The sequence below is a fragment of the Cryptomeria japonica genome, unplaced genomic scaffold (assembly GCF_030272615.1).
Source record: "Cryptomeria japonica unplaced genomic scaffold, Sugi_1.0 HiC_scaffold_472, whole genome shotgun sequence".
Taxonomy (NCBI): domain Eukaryota; kingdom Viridiplantae; phylum Streptophyta; class Pinopsida; order Cupressales; family Cupressaceae; genus Cryptomeria; species Cryptomeria japonica.
In genome coordinates, this window is record NW_026729292.1 from 69,823 (window position 1) to 78,014 (window position 8,192).

General features: G+C 63.0%; 1 non-coding gene across 1 annotated transcript; it reads left to right on the top strand.

The window, feature by feature from the left end:
- The first annotated feature begins 256 nt into the window (after positions 1 to 256).
- Positions 257 to 375, top strand: LOC131871848 (5S ribosomal RNA). The gene has a single exon (XR_009370042.1). It is a non-coding gene; the product is annotated as a 5S ribosomal RNA (ribosomal RNA).
- Positions 376 to 8,192: the final 7,817 nt, after the last annotated feature.

Here is an 8,192-nt window from a genome sequence, read left to right on the forward strand (position 1 = left end):
CGAGGTGGTGTGTGGGCACCGCGTTGCAGACGGGACACTGCACGCACACGACGCCCCCTCCAGGTGCACGCACGTAGGCCGGGCCGGGTGCACACCCGACGCCCTAGCAAGGTGCGCGCACCCGGGCAGGGCTCACACTTGGCGAACGGGGCGCACTTCGCGAGGGAGGGTGTGCACCTCGACGGGGGTGGGTGGCCGGGGTGGATTCGCACGTGGGTCGCGGTTTGCTAAGTACACACTGCGACAAGCTCATAACGGGTGCGATCATACCAGCATTAGTGCACCGGATCCCATCAGAACTCCGCAGTTAAGCGCGCTTGGGCCGGAGTAGTACTGGGATGGGTGACCTCCCGGGAAGTCCCGGTGTTGCACCCTTTTTTAGTTTTTCGCCGGGCGTCGCAATGCTATTTGAATAAACCTTTTGCCCGTTTGCGTTCTCGTCGGGGCCGGGCCGGGCCGGGGTGCGCTGCCCGCACTACCGCGCGCGCGGGGGCGACACCGAGCGCGCACCCGAGGCACCCCGAGCACACAGGCCACGGTGCAACCCGGGCGTTGTGCGCGCACCCCGGTGCGCCCGAGGTGCTGCGCGCGCACCCAGGTGAAATCGGTGTGCACCTCGGCCAGTGCGCGCTCGGTCGAGTCGCGCACGTTGGCCAAGGTGCACGGTGATGTTTCTTACTCTAAGGTTCCGCACCAGACGCCCGGGACAGGTGAGCGAAGCTGGGCGGGGCCGGGTGCGCGGCCGGGGCAGGTGCACGCAGCTGGAGAGAGCTTTGGAGCACACTTCGGAGCGCACCAATGATGCGCTCCATTCAAAAGTTTCCTGAAAAGGCAAAAAAAGTTGAGATTATAGAATTTCCCACTTGAGAGATTGTAAAAAAAAAAAATTTAAAATGAAGGAAACGCGGGTGCCAAGGTGTGCGCAGCCCAGCCAAGGTGTGCGCACCAAGGCGCCCACCCTGGCGAAGGTGCACGCAAGGTGCGCACCCGAGGCAAACCGGACAATTAACCCAACTTTCGACTTCGCGCGCACCTTGGAGCGCACTTCGGAGCGCTCCTTGGTGCGCACCAATCTTGGGCACCTCGGAGTGCACCATGGCGCCCACCAAGGTGCGCACCCGGGGCAAACCGAGCTCCGACTTCGTGCGCACCTTGGAGCGCACGAAAGGTGCGCACCATGGCGCCCACCAAGGTGCGCAGCCCAGCCAAGGCGTGCGCATCAAGGTGCGCACCCTGGCGAAGGTGCGCACCCGGGGCAAACCGAGCTCCGACTTCGTGCGCACCTTGGAGCGCACAAAAGGTGCGCAACCCAGCCAAGGTGTGCGCACCCCGGTCAAACCGAGCTCCGAATCGTGCGCACCAGAGGTGCACGCCATCGTGCGCACCTTGGAGCACACTTCGGAGCCCTCCTTGGTGCGCGCCGATGTTGCGCACCTCGGAGCGCACCCGGGGAAAACAATGCAATTAACCCGACTTTCGACTTCGTGGGCACCTCGGAGCGCTCTCGGGTTCGCACCTCGGAGCACACCGAGGTGCGCACCTTTGATGCGCTGCCTTCACCAATTTCCAGAAAAGGCAAGAAAACATTGAGAAGGTGTGCGCACCGAGGTGCCCACCCTGGCGAAGGTGCACGCGAGGTGCGCACCCGGGGCAAACCGGGCTCCGACTTCGTGCACGCCGCACCTTGGAGCACACTTCGGAGCGCTCCTTGGTGCGCACCAGGGCGCGCAACCCAGCCGAGGTGCCCACCCCGGCGAAGGTGCACGCGAGGTGCGCACCCGGGGCAAACCGGGCTCCGACTTCGTGCACGCCATGGTGCCCACCGCGGCGAAGGTGCACGCGAGGTGCGCACCCGGGGCAAACCGGGCTCCGACTTCGTGCACGCCGCACCTTGGAGCACACTTCGGAGCGCTCCTTGGTGCGCACCATGGTGCCCACCAGGGCGCGCAACCCCGCCGAAGGTGCACGCGAGGTGCGCACCCGGGGCAAACCGGGCTCCGACTTCGTGCACGCCGCACCTTGGAGCACACTTCGGAGCGCTCCTTGGTGCGCACCATGGTGCCCACCAGGGCGCGCAACCCCGCCGAAGGTGCACGCGAGGTGCGCACCCGGGGCAAACCGGGCTCCGACTTCGTGCACGCCATGGTGCGCACCGCGGCGAAGGTGCGCACCCGGGGCAAACCGGGCTCCGACTTCGTGCACGCCGCACCTTGGAGCACACTTCGGAGCGCTCCTTGGTGCGCACCAGGGCGCGCAACCCAGCCGAGGTGCCCACCCCGGCGAAGGTGCACGCGAGGTGCGTACCCGGGGCAAACCGGGCTCCGACTTCGTGCACGCCGCACCTTGGAGCACACTTCGGAGCGCTCCTTGGTGCGCACCATGGTGCCCACCAGGCCGCGCAACCCAGCCAAGGTGTGCGCACCAAGGTGCACGCGAGGTGCGCACCCGGGGCAAACCGGGGTCCGACTTCGTGCACGCCGCACCTTGGAGCACACATCGGGGCGCTCCCGGGTTCGCACCGGCGTTGCGCACCGTGGTGGGCACCTCGGAGCACACCAAGGTGGGCAGCGAGGTGCGCACCTTTGATGCGATGCCTTCACTAATTTCCATAAAAGGCAAAAAAAAAACGAGATTTTAAAATTTCCGTTTTGAAAGATAGTGAGAAAAAGGGAATGCTGGTGCCATCTTGAGCCCGCCCTGGTGCGCAGCCCAGCCAAGGTGTGCGCACCAAGGTGCCCACCCTGGCGAAGGTGCGCGCCCGGGCAATTAATCCAACTTCCAACTTCGCGCGCGCCAGGGTGGGAGCGCACCCAACAACCGGGCCTGGGAAGAGCCAATGCGAGAAACCCCACCAAACGCTCTGACAAAAAAAGAGGGGGCGCTCCAGTAACCCCGCTTCGGAGCGCACCCTGGGCAAACCCAGCCAAGGTGCCCACCCCGGCCAAGGTGCAGGCGAGGTGCGCACCCGGGGCAAACCGGGCTCCGACAACGTGCACGCCGCACCTTGGAGCACACTTCGTAGCGCTCCCGGGTGCGCACCTCAGAGCACACCAAGGTGGGCAGCGAGGTGCGCACCTTTGATGCGCTGCCTTCACTAATTTCCAGAAAAGGCAAAAAAAAAAGGAGATTTTAAAATTTCCGTTTTGAAAGATAGTGAAAAAAACGGAACGCGCGTGCCATCTTGAGCCCGCCCTGGTGCGCAGCCCAGGTAAGGTGCCCACCCTGGCAAAGGTGCGCACCCGGGCAATTAACCCTACTTCCGACTTCGTGCGCGCCAGGGTGGCAACCGGGCCTCGGAAGAGCCAATGCGAGAAACCCCACCAAACGCTCCGACAAAAAAAGAGGCGGCGCTCCAATAACCCCGCTTCGGAGCGCAGCCGGGGCAAACCCAGCCAAGGTGCCCACCCCGACGAAGGTGCACGCGAGGTGCGCACCCGGGGCAAACCGGGCTCCGACAACGTGCACGCAGCACCTTGGAGCACACTTCGAAGCACTCCCGGGTGCCCACCGGCGTTGCGCACCGTGGTGGGCAGCGAGGTGCGCACCTTTGATGCGCTGCCTTCACTAATTTCTAGAAAAAGGCAAAAAAAAATGAGATTTTAAAATTTCCGTTTTGAAAGATAGTGAAAAAAAAGGAACGCGGGTGCCATCTTGAGCCCGCCCTGGTGCGCAGCCCAGGCAAGGCATGCGCACCAAGGTGCCCACCCGAGGTGCACACCCGGGGCAAACCGGGCTCCGACTTCGTGCAGGCCGCACCTTGGAGCACACTTCGGAGCGCTCCTTGGTGCGCACCATGGTGCCCACCAGGGCGCGCAACCCAGCCAAGGTCTGCACACCAAGGTGCCCACCCCGGCGAAGGTGCACGCGAGGTGCGCACCCGGGGCAAACCGGGCTCCGACTTCGTGCACGCCATGGTGCCCACCGCGGCGAAGGTGCACGCGAGGTGCGCACCCGGGGCAAACCGGGCTCCGACTTCGTGCACGCCGCACCTTGGAGCACACTTCGGAGCGCTCCTTGGTGCGCACCATGGTGCCCACCAGGGCGCGCAACCCAGCCAAGGTGTGCGCACCAAGGTGCACGCGAGGTGCGCACCCGGGGCAAACCGGGGTCCGACTTCGTGCACGCCGCACCTTGGAGCACACATCGGAGCGCTCCCAGGTTCGCACCAGCGTTGCGCACCTTTGATGCGCTGCCTTCACTAATTTCCAGAAAAGGCAAAAAAAAACGAGATTTTAAAATTTCCGTTCTGAAAGATAGTGAAAAAAACGGAACGCGGGTGCCATCTTGAGCCCTTCCTGGTGCGCAGCCCAGGCAAGTTGTGTGCACCAAGGTGCCCACCCTGGCGGAGGTGCGCGCCCGGGGCAATCCGGGCTCCGACTTCGTGCACTGCATGGTGCCCACCAAGGCGCGCAACCCAGCCAAGGTGCCCACCGCAGCGAAGGTGCACGCGAGGTGCGCACCCGAGGTGCACACCCGGGGCAAACCGGGCTCCGACTTCGTGCACGCCGCACCTTGGAGCACACTTCAGAGCGCTCCTTGGTGCGCACCAGGGCGCGCAACCCAGCCGAGGTGCCCACCCCGGCGAAGGTGCACGCGAGGTGCGCACCCGGGGCAAACCGGGCTCCGACTTCGTGCACGCCATGGTGCCCACCGCGGCGAAGGTGCGCACCCGGGGCAAACCGGGCTCCGACTTCGTGCACGCCGCACCTTGGAGCACACTTCGGAGCGCTCCTTGGTGCGCACCATGGTGCCCACCAGGCCGCGCAACCCAGCCAAGGTGTGCGCACCAAGGTGCACGCGAGGTGCGCACCCGGGGCAAACCGGGGTCCGACTTCGTGCACGCCGCACCTTGGAGCACACATCGGGGCGCTCCCGGGTTCGCACCGGCGTTGCGCACCGTGGTGGGCACCTCGGAGCACACCAAGGTGGGCAGCGAGGTGCGCACCTTTGATGCGATGCCTTCACTAATTTCCATAAAAGGCAAAAAAAAAACGAGATTTTAAAATTTCCGTTTTGAAAGATAGTGAGAAAAAGGGAATGCTGGTGCCATCTTGAGCCCGCCCTGGTGCGCAGCCCAGCCAAGGTTTGCGCACCAAGGTGCCCACCCTGGCGAAGGTGCGCGCCCGGGCAATTAACCCAACTTCCAACTTCGCGCGCGCCAGGGTGGGAGCGCACCCAACAACCGGGCCTGGGAAGAGCCAATGCGAGAAACCCCACCAAACTCTCTGACAAAAAAAGAGGGGGCGCTCCAGTAACCCCGCTTCGGAGCGCACCCTGGGCAAACCCAGCCAAGGTGCCCACCCCGGCCAAGGTGCAGGCGAGGTGCGCACCCGGGGCAAACCGGGCTCCGACAACGTGCACGCCGCACCTTGGAGCACACTTCGTAGCGCTCCCGGGTGCGCACCTCAGAGCACACCAAGGTGGGCAGCGAGGTGCGCACCTTTGATGCGCTGCCTTCACTAATTTCCAGAAAAGGCAAAAAAAAAAGGAGATTTTAAAATTTCCGTTTTGAAAGATAGTGAAAAAAACGGAACGCGCGTGCCATCTTGAGCCCGCCCTGGTGCGCAGCCCAGGTAAGGTGCCACCCTGGCAAAGGTGCGCACCCGGGCAATTAACCCTACTTCCGACTTCGTGCGCGCCAGGGTGGCAACCGGGCCTCGGAAGAGCCAATGCGAGAAACCCCACCAAACGCTCCGACAAAAAAAGAGGCGGCGCTCCAATAACCCCGCTTCGGAGCGCAGCCGGGGCAAACCAAGCCAAGGTGCCCACCCCGACGAAGGTGCACGCGAGGTGCGCACCCGGGGCAAACCGGGCTCCGACAACGTGCACGCAGCACCTTGGAGCACACTTCGAAGCACTCCCGGGTGCCCACCGGCGTTGCGCACCGTGGTGGGCAGCGAGGTGCGCACCTTTGATGCGCTGCCTTCACTAATTTCCAGAAAAAGGCAAAAAAAAATGAGATTTTAAAATTTCCGTTTTGAAAGATAGTGAAAAAAAAGGAACGCGGGTGCCATCTTGAGCCCGCCCTGGTGCGCAGCCCAGGCAAGGCATGCGCACCAAGGTGCCCACCCGAGGTGCACACCCGGGGCAAACCGGGCTCCGACTTCGTGCAGGCCGCACCTTGGAGCACACTTCGGAGCGCTCCTTGGTGCGCACCATGGTGCCCACCAGGGCGCACCCGAGGCAAACCGGGCTCCGACTTCGTGCACGCCGCACCTTGGAGCACACATCGGAGCGCTCCCAGGTTCGCACCAGCGTTGCGCACCTTTGATGCGCTGCCTTCACTAATTTCCAGAAAAGGCAAAAAAAAACGATATTTTAAAATTTCCGTTCTGAAAGATAGTGAAAAAAACGGAACGCGGGTGCCATCTTGAGCCCTTCCTGATGCGCAGCCCAGGCAAGTTGTGCGCACCAAGGTGCCCACCCTGGCGGAGGTGCGCGCCCGGGGCAAACCGGGCTCCGACTTCGTGCACTGCATGGTGCCCACCAAGGCGCGCAACCCAGCCAAGGTGCCCACCGCAGCGAAGGTGCACGCGAGGTGCGCACCCGAGGTGCACACCCGGGGCAAACCGGGCTCCGACTTCGTGCACGCCGCACCTTGGAGCACACTTCAGAGCGCTCCTTGGTACGCACCAGGGCGCGCAACCCAGCCAAGGTGCTCACCCCGGCGAAGGTGCACGCGAGGTGCGCACCCGGGGCAAACCGGGCTCGGACTTCGTGCACGCCGCACCTTGGAGCACACATCGGAGCGCTCCCGGGTTCGCACCAGCATTGCGCACCTTTGATGCGCTGCCTTCACTAATTTCCAGAAAAGGCAAAAAAAAGAAAAAAATGAGATTTTAAAATTTCCGTTTTGAAAGATAGTGAAAAAAACGGAACGCGGGTGCCATCTTGAGCCCGCCCTGGTGTGCAGCCCAGGCAAGTTGTGCGCACCAAGGCACCCACCCTGGCCAAGGTGGGTCACGGGGTGGGTCCTAGGGTGGGTAACGGGGTGGGTACTAAGGTGCGTGCCAAGGTGGGTCATAGGGTGGGTGCCAAGGTGGGCACCAGGGTGGGTGTGCACCAACCCTAGCCAGGGTAGGTCACGGGGTGGTTGTCGGGGTGGGCGTCAAGGAGCCAAGGTGGGTGGCAAGTAGCCAAGTTGCGTGCCAAGGTGGGTGTCGGGGTGGGTGCCAAGGATCCAAGGTGGGTGCCAAGGAACCAAGGTGGGTGTCTGGGTGGGTGCCGAGGTGGGAGCCAGGGTGGGTCCCAAGGTGAGTGCAAAGGTGGGTGCCAGGGTCAAGGTGAGTGCCAATGTGGGTTCCAAGGTGCCAGGGTCAGGGTGAGTGCCAATGTGGGTTCAAAGGTGCTAAGTTGGGTGCGAGGTTGGGTGCGAGGGTGGGTGGGTGCCAAGGTGTGCTAGGTGGAAGCCCGGGTGGGTCGGCATCCCATGGGTGTCGAGTTGGGTGCCTGATGGGTGCTTCTTGTCAAGTTTTAGTCGTCGGGACTCATTTCGAGCCTTAGAGGTCGTTTCTTGTCCGGTTGCCCTGTCTTCGACCTGGGAACCCAATTTTGGTCCTCGGGTCCCATTTTTTTTTGTCTCGCATCCCACTTTTGGCCTGTGGCCTTTTCGGGGTCGATTCTCGTTTTGGGCATCAGAGCATGTTTCTTCTCCTAAAACCCAATATTTGTTTATTAAGTCTCGGAACACATTTTTGTTCTCGTGGACCCATCATGGGTCTTGGAACGCATTTGTGGTCCTTGGGTCCCATTTTGCATCCCGAAACTTGTGTTTTGGTGCTTGATCCCTATTTTGGGTGCCCACCTTGCACCAAGTGCGCACCCGGGGCAAACCGAGCGCCTTGGTGCACCGGGGCAAGATCGAGCGTGCACCCGAGGCGCCCCGAACATGCACCAAGGTGCACTCGGCCCACATGTGAGCGCAGGTCGTTGCGCCCGAGGTGGTGTGTGGGCACCGCGTTGCAGACGGGACACTGCACGCACACGACGCCCCCTACAGGTGCACGCACGTAGGCCGGGCCGGGTGCACACCCGACGCCCTAGCAAGGTGCGCGCACCCGGGCAGGGCTCACACTTGGCGAACGGGGCGCACTTCGCGAGGGAGGGTGTGCACCTCGACGGGGGTGGGTGGCCGGGGTGGATTCGCACGTGGGTCGCGGTTTGCTAAGTACACACTGCGACAAGCTCATAAC